Raw genomic sequence first — 16,962 nt, 5'->3', positions numbered from 1 at the left:
GAATTCCTTTAAAGCTTCTCAGAGTTGCTTCTTTATTTCAGTTGCTATTATTTCAGGTATTTTAGGTGTATGGCATATATTTTCTTCTATGTACATAGCTCATAAGGTTTCTTGGAATGGGCTAGAGGTTTGAGATTGTATTTTAGTCTTTCATTTTGTCATTTTCCTATATTTCTGTGTTTCAAGTGCTATTCCATGGCTTACCCTGGGCCTGTTAGAAATCCTCTTCTATGCCCTAGCTCCTGGGACTCTGGCTGCCCAGTTCCCCAGATTGAGAGAAGGTCACTGTGGGTGAAGCAGGCAGGCCCAAGACTTGTGGAGCCAGTCCAGTATGGTAGGAAGCTGTGAAGTTCCTTGGCAGGTGGGAGCAATGATCTTAAGCTCCCAGGGCTTGGGATGGTGCAGGGACACCCACCTCCAGCCACCCCATTTCCAGAATTGAGAATGCAGTCATGCCAAGACTCCTGGAGCAGAATTGAGAATGCAGGCAAGCCCAAGATCCCCAGAGCTGGCTTGAATTGATTTTCTAAGTCAAGGGTCTCTAATATTCCTTTCATACTGTAGATGTTTTCTATTTTTTTCTTTTCATTATTCCTAATCTTACTTGGAATTTTCCAATGTTATTATAATTTTTAAAAACAAGTTTGTGCAACTTTTTCTGCTGTGTGTTTATTTATTATTTCATTAATTCACAATTGGCATTAGTCAAGTATGTGTTATTATAAAGCAATAGCTCAGATAATTAGCTTACAAAGGCAAAAATAAGTGTTATTTTGCCTTACCAGATATAGAGGTTCCACTTTAAGACTGAATCATTAGCCATTTTTCAGTGGTAAGGAATCTGTATTGAAGCAAACTATGTACCTCATAATCAAGAAAGCAAAAGAAGAAAAAGAAATGGGAACTCATAATCTTAAAGGTCATGCTTCTTACTAGGCTTCACCTTTTAAAGTTTCAACCTCCTCTCTTGAGTACTATTCAAGGACCCACACCTTTAAAACATGCAGTGATGTGGAACAATTAACTCAGTTGCTCATGAGAATTGACTTCCTGAGGTTTTTTGGTCATTTGCAGAGATAAATTCCTCAATTATTAAAATTTTAGTCTTTCCTATTACGCATATTTTCCACATTTATTTTGAAGCATTGTATTAGATTCACCCCAGACTTTTTATCCTAGATTTTCCATGCCATATCTTCATTACATAGTGAGTTGTAACACTGGGTAATGTTCATTGTGATTTCTTTTGGAAAGTAAAGATATTTGGAAAATATATGTGCATGATGTGATTATAGTGTCATTTTTACTATTCAATTTTAGTTTTATTTCACTATAATGAGATAAATATTTTCAAATCATTTGGTAACTGTTGGGATTTTTTTGCTTTAATTTATGATAAATTTGCTGAATGCTTTTATGCAATTCAAAATATAAATTATACTATTTTTTGCAAGATTCCATCTGGGTATATTTCTCCAGTTTGCTATTTGTGTAATTGAGATTATTTTTATTTATTTAAAAGGAAAAAGAGAAAAAAAAACAGAACAAAACAAAACAGTGTAAGGGTACAAGTAATATAGAACTATAAAAAAAAAAGAAGAACAGTAAGATATCACCAGTTAATAGATTACACACTATCATCTTTGAAATGGTGATTCAGGTCACAGGATCAAAGCATACAAAGTGAACATTCAAACAGTGAGACTGCAAATAGTTGTGTTCAATGATCCAATCAAAAATATTAATATGGTCATCTATTTAACACACCTAAACACACTTGCTGTTGTATCCTTTAGGGCACTTTTTTTTCCTCTCTTTATTACAACAAAATTTACACATTTTGGGTTTTATTGCTCCCTTAGATCTTATTACTTTTTTTGTAAGAGAATAAAATCAAACATGATAAAACAAAGCTGTCAGTCAAAACCAAGGATAGACATAGCACATGATGTAAAAACAGAGTACAAGGTCATCAACAATGGTTACCATAATGCCTCTTGCTTCCTTAAGAAGAATTATCTATCTCATTAGGTATTATAAAGTTGAGCAAAACACTAGAGAACAAGGCCAATAAAACCTAAACATTGTAAACCTTACAGAACTTCAAAAGAGGATAATAGTCAAACCAGAATGGGCATCAAAGTGAATCTTATTGCCTTCAAAGTAGTTGCCTATACTCTGATACTTAATACTATCATACAGAGCGGAACAGAGTCTAATCAGTCAAAACAAGATAGTGGAAGTATTACAGGACTTCAAATCAAGTTAATAGGAAATCAAAAAAGTTACTATAATATATCCTGTTAGTTTTTTCCCCTTTAGTTTAAAAAAGAAATATTTTTTAATGAATAAGGGAGAGGTTGAGATAAAAGAGGGCATAACAACATAACAATACAGGTCAAAGCGTGATAGTTTCAGCAAACTAGTGCTTCACCACCAAATAACCAGACTTAATAGTAGTTACCATAGTGTCTTTTTCCTTGAAATATTTGAATATAACTTCATATGCTATAGCATCAAACATATCAAGACAGTGTAACACCATTCAAGTGGATGAAAGCATTGTATTTAGAACCAGCTGACAAAAATATGAACAATGGCTTCTATATTGTCTCTTTGCCCATAATAATTTTTGTTTATACTACCACATATGATAAAATACAGCAAGATACAACACGATAAAACCAATGGAGACAGAATAGACATAATTTGGTGGGGCTTTAAAACAAGATGGTATTAAATCAGCACTAGCTATTATAATGTCTTGTTTTCTTTAAAATAGCTGTTCATTGCATCATGGGCCATAATATCAAACAGCCCAGCATAAAGCCATTCCAATTAATGAGTGAAAAATTTATAAGGCTTCAAGGCCACGTAATGGGGAATCATGGTTACCACATACTTTTATATATTTGAATCATTTCCTACACTAAGAAAACTATTTGGCATTCACAGATGTGAGTTTGATTTATTACACTTATGCGTATGGTTTCAAGCAGCGCCCATTTATTGATAAATATCTCAATGTGATCCTTCTTGATAGCTGAGTAGTACTCCATTGTATAGAAATACCACATCTTTTTTATCCATTCCTCAGTTGATGGACACATGGGTTGTTTCCAAGATCTGGCAATTTAAAATTGTGCTGCTATAAACATAGGTGCGCATACATCACTGTGGTATGATGCTTTCAGTTCTTCTGGGAATATGCCTAGAAGTGGAATAGCTGGAACAAATGGGACTTCCAATCCCAGCTTTTTGAGAAATCTCCAGACTGACCTCCACAAAGGTTGTACCAGTCTACACTCCCACCAACAGTGCAGAAGATTTCCTTTTTCCCCACAGCCTGTCCAGCACTTGTTGTTGGTTTGCTTGATCCTAGCCATTCTTTCAGGAGTGAGATGGAATATCAGTGTGGTTTTAATTTGCATTTCCCTAATGACCAATGATGATAAACATTTTTTCATGTATTTATTTGCCATTTGTATTTCTTCATCTGAGAAGTGTGTATTCATCTCAGATGCCCATTTTTGGATTGGGTCTTTAAATTTTGGGGGTCTGAGGTTTTTTTAATTCTTTCTCTGTTTTGGACAAAAGTCCCTTGTCTGAGGGGGAGTTCACTAAGATCTTTTCCCAGTTTGTGGGTTTTCTATTCACTATGCTGGAGATTTTTTTTGACTTTCAGAAACTTTCTATTAAGAGGTGGTCCCAGTTATTGATTCCTGGAAGTATTTCCCCATGCAGTTTGAGTCCTGTTCATGAATTCTCTACCTACCCCTATGTCTTCAAGGTTTCTACCTAATTTGTCTTCCAATAGATTTAGTGTTTCTGTTTTAATATTCAGATCTTTGATCCATTTAGATTTTAATTTAGTACATGGTGATAGGCTTGGCTCCAGTTTTAGTTTTTCAGCAAATGGAGAGCCAGTGTTTCCAACACCATTTATTAAAGAGACTGTCGTTCTTCCAGTGAACCTGCTTGGCTCCTTTATCAAAGATAAGGTGGTTGAGTGTGTTTGTAGTTGTGGTTGTATCTTCTAATCTATTCCATTGATTTTCAGCTCTGTTTTGATTCCAGTGCCATGCTGATTTTACTACTGTTGCTTAGTAGTATAACTTCAAGTCAGGGATTGTGATGCCTCCTGCCTTGCCTTTGCTGCTTAGAATTGCCTTTGCTATTCCAGGTCTCTTCTGGTTCCAGATGAATTTTAGGAGTGATTTCTCTAAGTCTATAAGGTATGTTGATGGTATTTTTATTAGGATTGCACTGAATCTGTATAAGAGTTTTGGGAGAATAGCCATTTTCACAATGTTTGTTCTTCCTATCCATGAGCATGGGATGTCTTTCCATTTTCTGAGATCATCTTCAATTTCTTCTTTCAGAGTATTATAATTTTCCCTGTATAGGTCTTTCACTTCTTTTGTAAGAGTAATTCCTAAATACTTCATTTTTTTGCTCCCTAGTGTGAAGAGTGTGGTTTCTCTTATTTCCCTCTCTGCGATTTTGTTGTTAGTGTATAGGAATGCTATTGATTTCTGAGTATTGATTTTGTATCCAGCTACATTACTGAATTTATTTATTATATCTAAGAGTCTTTCAATGGAGTTTAGGGGGTCTTCTATGTAGAGTATCATGTCATCTGCAAACAATGACAATTTAACTTCTTCTTTTCCTATCTTTACCCCTTTTATTTTTCTCTCTTGTCTAATTGCTCTGGCTAGTACTTCCAGTAGCATATTAAATAGAAGTGATGATAAAGGACATCCTTTTCTTGTTCCTGATTTTAAGTAAAGGCTTTCAATTTTTGGCCATTTAGTATGATACTGGCTGTTGGTTTGTTGTAGATGGCCTTTATTACATTGAGGCAAAGACCATCTATTCCAATTTTCTGTAAAGTTCTTATCATGAATGAATGTTGGACCCTATTGAATGCTTTTTCTGCATCTATAGAAATGATCATATGATTCTTACTTTTGGCTTTATTGATATGGTGGATTACATTTATTGATTTACATATGTGAACCATCCCTGCATGCTTGGAATGAATCCCACTTGGTCATGGTGTATAATCTTCTTGATGATTTGCTGCATCCTATTTGCCAATATTTTATTGAGGATTTTTGCATCTGTGTTCATTAGGGAGATTGGTCCGTAGTTCTCTTTTTCAGTTGGGTCTTTCTCAGGTTTTGGTACCTTAGTAATATTTGCTTCCAGGAATGACTTAGGAAGAATTGCTTCCCTTTCAATTTCATTGAAGAGTTTGAGGAGTGTCGGCATTAGATCTTCTTTGTATTTCTTGTAGAATTCTGCAATGAATCTGTCTGGCCCTGGGCTCTTTTTTGTAGGTAAGGTATTAATTACATGTTCAATTTCATTGATAGAGATTAGGTTATTCCGCAGTTTTACATCCTCTTGATCTAGCTTTGGTGCTTTATATGTTTCTAAGAATCTGTCTATTTCTTCAGTGTTATCAAACCTTTGAGAGTAGAGGTTTTTGAAATAGGTGTTGATGATCTTCTGTATTTCTATAGAGTCTGTAGTGATTTCACCTTTTTCATTTCTTATTGCATGAATTTGAGCTTTTTCTTCCCTTTTTAAAATAAGGTTGGCTAGAGGCTTATCGATTTTATTTATTTTTTCAAAGAACCAACTTTTTGATTGGTTAATTCTTTGTTTTCTTAGTCTCTATTGGGTTGATTTCTGCTCTGATTTTTATAATTTCCTCTCTTCTTTGTCTCTGGGCTTGACTTGCTCTTCTTTTTCTAGCTGTTTGATGTGTAGCATCAGGTTGTTTATTTGTATTTGTTCTGTTTTCCTGATGTGTGAATTCAGTGCAATAAATTTTCCTCTGAGGATGACTTTCATTGCATCCCACAGATTCTGGTAAGTTGTATGTGTATTTTCATTTTCTTGTAGGTATTGCTTAATTTCTTCTTTAATTTCCTCTGTGATTACTCAAGAGTCTGTTATTCAGTTTCCATGTATTTGTGGGATTTTTGCAGTATATTTTATCATTAATTACTAATTTCATAGTGCTATGTTCGGATAGCATGCAAGGGGTAATTTCAACTCTTTGCATTTATTTAAATATGTTCTGTGAGTTAATATATGGTCTATTTTAGAGAATGCCCCATGTACTGTTGAGAAGAATGTGTATTCTGTTGTTGTTGGGTGAAATACTCTGTATATGTCTATTAAGTCCTTTTGTTCACAGATGCGATTCAGTTCTTTTATTTCTTCATTGATTTTATGCCTGGTTGATCTGTCCATTGGTGTCAATGGTGTGTTAAGATCTCCTGTTAGAATTGTGTTACTGCTGATTTGGTTTTTCATTTCTGTTAGTACTTGTTTTATATAACTGGGTGCTCTGGAGTTTGGTGCATAGATATTTAAGATAGTTAGCTCTTCCCCTTGGAGTTTTCCCCTAACCAGTATATAGTGACCTTCTTTATCCCTTCTGTTCATTATTGGCTTGAAGTTCACTTTGTCTGCAAACAGAATGCCTACCCCTGCTTTTTTTTTTTTTTGGGGGGGGGGTTCCTGTTGCATGAAGTATTGTTTTTCATCCTTCGACGTTCAGTCTGTGAGTATCCTCTTGGGTTAGATGGGTTTCTTATAGACAGCATATGGTTGGATTTTGTTTCTTGATCCATTCTGCCAGTCTGTTTCTTTTAACTGGTGTATTGAAACTATTTACATTAATAGTTAGAACTGTTATATATTGGTTTATTGTTGTAGCATGTTTATCTTTCTGCTATGTTTAATTGTCTGCTTTGTTTAGTGGTTTTTTCCTAAATGTATCTAGACTGTCTTTCAGTATTCTTTGCAGGATTGGCTTGGTGATCATAAAGTTTTTCAGCTGATCTTTGTCATGGAAGTATCGTATTCCATTGATTTTGAAGGACTGTTTTGTAGGGTATATCAGCCTAGGTTGGAAATCATTTTCCTTTAGGATCTGAAATACTTCGCTCCATGCTCTTCTTGACTTTATTGTTTGTGCTGAGAAGTCTACTGTGATTCTGATAGGTTTTCCTTTTTAGGTCATCTGTCTTTTCTCTCTGACAGCCTTTAATATTTTATTCTTTTGTTTGATTTCTGGGATATTCATTATTATATATTGGGTGTAGATTTATTTTGGTTATGGCTATTTGGAGTTCTATATGCTTCATTGATCTTGATATCAGTTTCCAATCTCGGATTTGGGAAATTTTCAGCTATTACTTCTCTAAGTATCCTCTTGACATCCTTTATGTTGTCTCCTTCTTTTTCATTTATCCCTATCAACCTTATGTTGTTTCTCTTTGCGTCATCTTGCAGGTGTTGAATTGTTATTTCCTGATTTCTTGTTATTTTTAAAAGATATTTTTTTTCCTGTTCACTGGCTACAATCTTGTCTTTGAAGTCTGAGATTCTATCTTCACATTCATTGAGGCAATTTTTACAACTTTCAATGGAGCTTTTGATTTCCTGTATGTCTCTTTGCATCTGTTTTATGTATTCTGTTTGTTTCTTATATTGTTCATCCAGGGATTCTATCTTTTTGTTTAGTTCCTCCATTTTTTTTTTTTGTCTTTTTCCTTTTATCAGTACTAGGGATCGAACTCACAACTGCCTGCTTGCAAGGATGGCAGGCACTTATGATGCTGAGCTAAATCCCCAGCTCCAGTTCCTCCAATTTTTTAACCACGTCTTCTTTAGCTATGGTTAGCATCTGCTTCATTTCTTTTATCATTTCTTCTTTTACCTGAGAGATTATTTCTAGTTTGAATTCATTTAAGGCTTCCCAGAGTTGCTTTTTTATTTCAGTTACTATTATTTCAGATATTTCAGTTATGTGGCATGTGTTTTCTTCTATGTACACGGCTCCTAGGCTTTCTTGGGATGGCCTGGATGTTTGAAATTGCATTTTGGTCTTTCGTTTTGTCATCTTCCTGTATTTTTGAGCTTCAAGTGTTGTTCCAGGTGTGGGAGAGAGTTCTGCCAGCCTGGGATGGGGTGCCCTGCGGTGGTCCCACTCACTGGACCCGGCATGGAATCACGGCCTCGTCCCCAGGCCAGGAATAGAGTTCCCTCAGGCTGGGGGGGATTCCCAGCTGCTGCTGCTCCACTCACCCCGGTTGGTAGGGAGCCTGCCTGGTCCCCAGGTCAGGAAGAGAGTTCCCTCAGGTTGGGCAGAATTCCCAACCACTGCTGCTCCACTCATCAGTCCGGCAGGGACTGGCCTGGTCCCCAGGTCAGGAAGAAAGTTTGTAATTGAGATCTTTTTCACCTGCTTTTTCTATTGGTCAATGAGACCCTTCTGGTAAAATTAAAGAATTATCTTCTGTTTTACTAACTTCTTTTTTTATTCATCTTTATCTGGAGATACAGGCACATACTTATATACACACATATACATATGTAAAAGATGTACATATACATATAGAAAATGTGTGCATACATTAAATATATGTACATACATAAAAAACAAATTTATTTATTAATATATATTTAGGACTGTGACTTTTTGTTGAAATGAAACCTTCATGATTATATAGTGACCCTCTCTTTTTAATACTGTTTCTTTCCTTATGCATTCTCTATGAGTATAAGTACATGAATACTCTCTTATATTCCAGCTTCATTGTGTTAGGATTAACAAATACAAGTTTTACACATCCATGTGTCCCTTAACAATAGATGAGGTTACTTTTCTGAGAATTGCATCACTAGGCAATTTTACATCTGAGTGAGCATCATGAATGCACTCACACAAACCTTAATTGTATGTCCCACTACATACCAAGGATATAGTGTATAACCTATTACATAAGTGTACAGTGTGTTTCTATATGAACATTGTAGGGAAATATTACATATTGGTAAGAACTTTTATATTTGAAAATATCTGATGTTATAGTCAGGGTTTGTACACAGAGAACAACTAGGATTAGTACATGGAGTTTATAATATTTTTATAATGGTCACCAGAAGTTAACACAGGAAAATGCAGGAAATCTGTCTGCAACACCAAAGACATAGTATTTATACTACTGATCAGTGCATGCTGCATACATGTTGTTATGGATTAAGAACTAGTGGTCAACTTAACGCTAGCTGGATTACATCAGCATGGCACTGAGTGAATATGCTCCACCTGAGTAAAGTTGCCAGGATAAATAGGTGGAGAAGAAGGGAGGTGTTAGAGGGTTGAGACGTTAAGGAGGCATTGTGGGTTCTCCTACGAGTTGCTGTCTGAGCTGTTGGTTCTCCTGGAGAAGCTTTGGTCCTCACATCAAGCATTACTTCCTGGCTCAGGAGGAGAAGAGGTGTGCTGCTTGGTCTCCAGGATGAACTAGTAATGCTGCTTCCTGGCACGAACCCGACTGTGCTTGTCATCGGAGGAGTTTGGGTCTCAAGCTGTGTTGCTGAGGATGGCTGTGATGCCTTTCAGGACAGCCATGGTTTTTGTTGTGAGTGTGACTTCTCAGTTGCAGCATAGAACCCTCCACCCACTAGCAAAGCTCCTTCATCCTGCTAGACTGCTTGTCATTTTGACGGACTAGGGTGCTGTAATTTCCCAATAACTTTAATGATAGGGCATGGTAATACTAAAAGGCGCCCTAAGGAATCTCCTGCACTTCATGTATATTCTTCCTTTCCTCCATTGTGGAGTAGCAGTCCAACTTTCCCTTGGTAGTCTGGGTCAATCACCTCTGACAACACTGTGACTCCTTTTTTAGCTTGTTTCCTCAGAGACATGAGGAGACCAAATGACCTTAGCTTCCAGTTCAATGGTACTATTGTCGTGCTTCCTGATATAAGCCTTCCCCCCTCTGGAACCGAAACTTCTAGGCCAGCAGAACATGAAGTCATGGAAACAGGAAGCAGAAATTTTGCTAGTGGATCACTAAGGGTAATGGTGAGTGGCACCATTCCTACTTCCACCCTTTGATTCCTGTACCCATAAATCCTGGCTATGGGAGACACAGTGCCATATAATGGACATTGATTCAAAGCATATACAGCCTGTTGAAGTACTTTATCCCAGCCTTGCAAACTATTGCCACCTAGCTGGCATTGTAACTGTGTCTTTAAAAGGCCATTCCATCTTTCTATTAATCTTTCTGTCAATCAACTGCTTCTGGATGGTGAGGGACATGGTAGGACCAGAGATTTCCATGAGCACATGCCCACTGTCTCACTTCTTTAGCTGTGAAGTGTGTTCCTTGGTCAAAGGCAATGCTATGTGGAATTCCATGATGGTGGATAAGGCATTCTGTGAGTCCACGGATGGTAGCCTTGGCAGAAGCATTATGTGCAGCAAAGGCAAAGCCATATCCAGAATATGTATCTATGCCAGTGAGGACAAAGCACAGTGCCTTCCATGATGAAAGTGATCTAATATAATCAACCTGCTACCAAGTTGCAGGTTGATCACCTTGGGGAATGCTGCCATATCGGGGGAATCTGTTGGCCTCTACTGCTGGCATACTGGGCATTCAGCAGTGACTGTAGCCAGATCAGCCTTGGTCAGTGGGAGTCCATGTTGCTGAGCCCATGCATACCTTCCATCCCTGCCACCATGGCCACTGTGTTCATGGGCTCATTGGGCAATGACTGGGGTGGCTGAAGAAGGAGGTTGGCTACTTTCAAGAGAATGAGTCATCTTATCCACTTGATTATTAGAGTTGTCTCCTGCTGATGTTACCTTTTGGTGAGCATTTACGTGGGAAACAAATATTTTCATATCCTTTGCCCATAATCAGAGGTATATATCCACATACCTCTTCCCCAAATATCTTTGTCACCAATTTTCCAATTATGTTCCTTCCAAGTTTCTTACCATCTGGCTAGACCATTGGCTACAGCCCATGAATCACTATACAGTCTCACATCTGGCCATTTCTTCTTCCAGGCAAAATGTACTACCAAGTGCACTGCTCGAAGTTCTGCCCACTGTGATGATTTCCCTTCACCGCTGTCTTTTAAGGATGTCCCAGAAAGAGGCTGTAGGCTGCAGCTGTCCACTTTCGGGTGGTACCTGCATAATGTGCAGAGCCATCTGTAAACCAGGCCCTAGTCTTCTTGTCCTCTGATAACTGATCATATGGTACACCCTACAAGGCTATAGGTGCATGCTGGGAAACTGAAGGCAACATAGCGGGGATAGGAGCCACAGGTATTTGGGCAACTTCCTCATGTAATTTACTTGTACCTTCTGGGCCTGCTCTGGCTCAATCATGAATATACCACTTCCATTTAATGCTAGACTGTTGCTGGGCATGTCTAACTTTATGACTTGGTGGGTCAGATAATATCTAGGCCATGATAGGCAACTCAGGTCGCATGGTGACCTGGTGTCCCATAGTCAAGTGTTCAGTTTCCACTAGGGCCCAGTAGCAGGCCAACAGCTGTTTCTCAAAGGGAGAGTAGTTGTCTGTAGATGATGGCAGAGCCTTACTCCAAAATCCTAAAGGCCTCGCTGTAATTCACCAATGGGGGCCTACCAGAGACTCCAAACAGTATCTTTGTTTGTTACCAATACCTCGAGCACCATTGGATCTGTTGGATCATACGGCCCCAGTGGAAGAGCAGCCTGAATAGCAGCCTTGACTTGTTGCAAAGCCTTTTCCTGTTCTGGGCCCCACTCAAAATGAGCAGCTTTCCGAGTCACTTGGTAAATGGAGCGGAGTAAGACACCTAAATGAGGAATGTGTTGCCTCCAAAATCCAAACAGGCCCACTAAGCGTTGTGCCTCCATTTTTAGTTGTAGGAGAATCCAGATGCAACAATTTATCTTTTACCTTAGAAAGGATATCTCTACATGCTCCACACCACTGGACTCCTAGAAATTTCACTGAGGTAGAAGGACCTTGAATTTTTGTTGGATTTATTTTCCATCCTCTGGCTCTCAAATGCCTTACTAACAAATCCAGTGTGGTTGCTACCTCCTGCTCACTAGGTCCAATCAGCATAACATCATCAATGTAATGGACCAGTGTGATATCCTGTGGCAGAGAAAAGCAATCAAGATCCCTTCGAACCAAATTGTGACATAAGGTTGGCGAGTTAATATACCCCTGAGGTAAGACTGTGAAGGTATATTGCTGGCCTTTCCAGCTAAAAGCAAATTGTTTCTGATGATCCTTATGGATAGGTATGGAGAAAAAGGCATTTGCCAAATCGATAGCTGCATACCAAGTACCAGGAGATGTGTTAATCAGCTCAAGCAAGGAAACCACATCTGGTACTGCAGCTGCAATTGGAGTTAACACCTGATTCGGTTTATGGTAATCCACAGTCATTCTCCAAGACCCATCTGTCTTCTGCACAGGCCAAATGGAGGAATTAAATGGAGATGTGGTGGGCATCACCACCCCTACATCCTTTAAGTCCTTGATGGTGGCAGCAATCTCTTGGATCCCTCCAGGAACGTGATACTATTTTACTAGGCAAAGGCAACTCTAGTGGCTTCCATTTGGCCTTCCCAACCATGATAGCCCTCACATTACAGGTTAGGGAACCAATGTGAGGATTCTGCCAGGTACTAAGTACATCAATCCCAATTATACTTTTTGGAACAGGGGAAATAACTACAGAGTGAATCTGAGGACCTATTGGACCCACTGTAAGTTGGACCTTTGCTAAAACTCCATTGATTGCCTGGCCTCCATAGGCCCCTACTCTTACTGGAGGGCCACAGTGACATTTTGGATCCCCTGGAATCAGTGTTAGTTCAGAACCAGTGTCCAGTAATCCCGGAAATGTCTGATCATTCCCTTTCTCCCAGTAGACAGTCACTCGGGCAAAAGGCCTTAGGTCCCTCTGGGGAAGAATGGGACAAAGATTAATAGTGTAAATTTTTGGTGCATCAGAGTCCTTCTTCAAGGGGACCTGGCCTCCCCATCATTTGAGGGGTTCTGAGTCTTTAAACTGGCTCAAATCTGGGAACTGGTTGAGGGGCTGTGATTCCCTGTTACCATAATTTGATGTAAGGTTCTGTTCATTTGCCTGTAATTTTTTTCGAGTGTATAAATCTAGTAAAAATTTTGTAGGCTTCCTATCTATTTCACTTCTAGGAACGCCATGGCTAATCAGCCAACGCCAGAGGTCTGCACGTGTTAGATTATTCTGGTCATTGTTCCTCCTTTGCTGCCCATTACAGTAAGTACGTGGACCCTGCTTTTGGTGATTAAGTGCTGCCACTTGACCTCTGCCACTGCAGGGACCCAATCAAGCCCACTGCCCTTAAGTGTCCTAATTGGGTAACTGTGGTCCCCACTCTAAGGTCTGACATGCAAAGAAGAGCAATAACAAGGCCCTTCAGGGATGCTGGTGCTCCCCTCACAAATCAGTTTCTCAAGGTGCTGGTAAAGGGTATGTTTTCTGGATCATCCCAATGTGGAGGATTATGTTTAACTTGACAGATCCACTCCAGCATTCCCATTTCCCTGAGCCTCTGAATCCCTTCATCAATAGTAAACCGGGAATATCAGGCATCTCTAACTCATTCACAGTGGGCCATCTTTTGATCCGTATCTCTACCAACCATCCAAATAAACTATTAACACCTTTCTTCACTCCATGAGCTATGACATTAAATTCAGAATCCCTACTTAATAGGACCATATCAACAAATTCATCCTGATCCAGATGTATGTTTTTGCCACCATTATCCCACACTTGTAAAATCAAGTCCCATGCTTGCTCATCAGGCCTCTGCCTATAAGAGCTGGAAAACTCAAGAAGCTCTTTGGGAGTATAGCGAACCTGTTCATGGGTCACACTATGTATCTCACCGTTAGGAGCTTTTTGTGATTTGGGCCTGGAGGCAAAAATGGGTGTTAAGGGTGGGTCCTGAGGAGCAGCAGCACAATCCTGTTTAGTCAACATAGCATTAGCTTCCCTAAGTATGCTAGGAGATTCCAACACAGTAGGGGGTGGAGGTGGTGTTGCTTCTGCCACTTCAGGTGGGGAAATCTCTCCCTCAGGCAAAATAACTTCATTAGCATCCAGAAATTCAGTATCTTCACTTTCCTCAGAATCCTCCCATACATCTCCATCCCAATTCATGGGATCCCACTTTTTTCCAACCAGTGCCCTCATCTTTGCTTCTGATACCCTTCGAGGCTGAGCATTAAATTTACGTTGTAGTTCTGCCAATCGAATTATGAAGGATTGTGTCTGGGTTTCTGCAATCTCAGCCTTGCAGCTAAAAGAGAGGAGATATTCACTCATGACACACTGAGAAACTTTTAAATTTCTTATCTGTTTCTGGAGTTGCAATTTTTCCTTCATTAATTTGTCCAAAGAGGCTAAGACCAACCATCCAGCATCATTATATTGTCCACTCTGCCAAAGATATTCAAAATTGTTTTGTACACAGTCACTGAATTTCTGACATCTCACAATTGGTGAATTAGGATAATCAAATGGATCTATGAGACATATTAGCTTAAACAGTTCATGCCAAGGATTATCAGTATATTCCACAGAAGTAGAAGCAGACACCGTGGTGTCTTCAGGTCTCACCAAATTGCAGAGCCAACTCCAGGAAGCTCTAACACCATTAAAGAATGCCATTGTTATAATTCTGTTTCTCTAGGACCACTCCAGGTACCAAAATCTGTATTGGTCAGGGTTTTACTAGAGAGAACAGATATAACCCAGGATATACAGAAACAACAAGATTGGCTTACAATAGTCAGTCACAGAGTCTGATGAAGAAGCGTGCAGAGGGTGTCTATGCACTGGAGGCTGAAGGATTCAACCCAAGGTCTGGAGTTCACCCTAGGGTCTTGTGCCAGTCTACACCAGCAGGCTGATGGGTCTGCAACAGAAGGCCAAAGGCTCTCTGATGAAAGGCTGAAGAGTCTACGCTGGAAAGCTGAAGAGTCTATACTGGAAGCCAGGAGGCAAGGTCCAAACCAAAGGCAAAGACTGGAGCTTCTCCAAAGGATGGAATGGATTCATCCTTCCTCCTCCCCTTTTATACCTGGAGGTGATCACCCACCCTAGGGTGGTCTTTTTCTACATCCTTGGGTGTAGAATTGCTAAACCCATTTAGTTAGCTTCTAACTGTCTCAAGTTGACACAATCAATCAACCACTACATCTGAATATAAGAAAGTTAAAGTAAAATTAATATAGGTATTTCTCAGCTTCTTTATAATCTTACATTATCATCTATGCTGTCTCTCACTGATAGAAATATCAACAGGTGATGCATGATTCTGCATTCAAAATGCCCATCATGATGATTTTGGATGTGTATGCATTTTGCAATGATTACCAAAATCAGGCTGCCATATCCATAACATCACATAAACTGTCTTTTGTGTGGTAAGACAAATTATGATCCACTGCATTTGCAAATGCAAATCACTATCATATTTAAGTATAAAATACATTTACTATTGTTACATTAGATCTCCAAAAAGTGTTTATCTTCCCTCACTGACACTTTGTAAATTTTAAGCAATATTTTCTTATTATGGTCATCCATAACTTTTTGTTTTTAATTCTATTTTTTTTTCATCTACAGTTTCTTGTAACCAGCATTCTACTTTTGGTTTCTACGAGTTCTGTTTTTCTAGATTTCACACATATGTGAAACCATGCAGAATGCCTTTCTATCATATTTTACTCATCACCATGTCTTCCAGATTCATCTATGCCATTTGTTATACCAGGATTTTACAGCTGTTGTTTAAGGCTAGATAATATTACATTCTAAATATTAACAACTTGTTCTCTATTCATCAATCACTAGGCACATAAGTTGTTATTTTATTTTGGCTATCTTGAATGATGCTGCAGTGAATATGGGAAAACAATTTCCTCGTCAAGATAGTTTTAATTTTCTTTAAATTTTTTTCCAGAAATGAGAATGAACATATGGTGGATCTATTTTTTTAATATTTTGAGACATGTCATATTCTGTTTCCAAAATAATTTTATTAATTTACCTCCCCACTTGCAGTGTATCCACATTCTCACTAACAGTTGTTATTTATTGATTACTTGACAATGGCTTTCTTAGTAGATGTGAGGTTATATCTTATTATTATTCTGTTTGGATGTCTCTAATGATAATCATTAAGCATTTTTTATATGTAACTGTTGGGCTCTTATGCTTCTTTGAAAAAACATCATTGTAGGTTTTTGACCAATTTTCAGTGTGGTTATTTGTTGCTTTGCTTATGATTTATTTTTTATGATATTTACATATTAACCCATTGTTATACATATTATTGCAAATATTTCCATTTTGGTTTTGTATTGGCTATAAAGAAACTTTAAAGTTGATATATTTTCATTTGTTCATTTTTGTTGCCTGTGTTTTCTATGTTGTATCAAAAAGTAATCATTGCTAAGACTAATGACAAAGAAATTTTTCTTCTTTGTTTTTTCTAAGAGGTTTTTGACATCAATGTTTATTTGTAATTCAGTAATCCATCTTTTTTTCTGCTACCAGGGATTGAACTCACGACCTCATGCTTGGTAAGCAGGTGCTTATACCACTGAGATAAATTCCTGGCCCCCCGTAATCCATTTTAAGTTATTTTTTTCTAACAGTAGAAGACAAGAGCGCACCTGCATTATTCTGTATCTCACTATCCTGTTTTTCCAACATCATTTATTGAAGAAGCTATCTTTTCTTCAGAGTGTAACTTTAGCACTCAAGTTTGCCATAAACCTGAGAGTTCACTTTGGGTCTTTTTATTTTGTCTCATTGGGCTGTGTGCCTGATTTTATGCCAACACCATATTGTTTTAAACACTGTAGCTTGTTAATATAATTTTTTTTATTGGTACTGGGCATCGAACTCACGACCGCCTACTTGCAAGGCTGGTGCTTATGCCACTGAGCTAAATTCCCAGCCCCTTGTTAATATAATTTGAAATAAAAAAGTGTGATGGTTTCAGCATGTTGTTCTTCAGAATTGTATTAGATATTTAGGACACTTTATGGTTTTTAC

General features: G+C 38.3%; 1 pseudogene; it reads right to left on the bottom strand.

Annotated features, from left to right (window-relative positions):
• Positions 1 to 9,528: 9,528 nt before the first annotated feature.
• On the bottom strand, positions 9,529 to 14,565 carry LOC106025403 (uncharacterized; annotated as a pseudogene).
• Positions 14,566 to 16,962: the final 2,397 nt, after the last annotated feature.

This window comes from Cavia porcellus, unplaced genomic scaffold (assembly GCF_034190915.1).
Source record: "Cavia porcellus strain 051 isolate PalLab524CR breed Dunkin Hartley unplaced genomic scaffold, mCavPor4.1 scaffold_12, whole genome shotgun sequence".
NCBI classification, from domain to species: Eukaryota; Metazoa; Chordata; class Mammalia; order Rodentia; family Caviidae; genus Cavia; species Cavia porcellus.
Note: the sequence above shows the minus strand (reverse complement) of the source record. Positions and strands in the feature narration are given on the sequence as shown.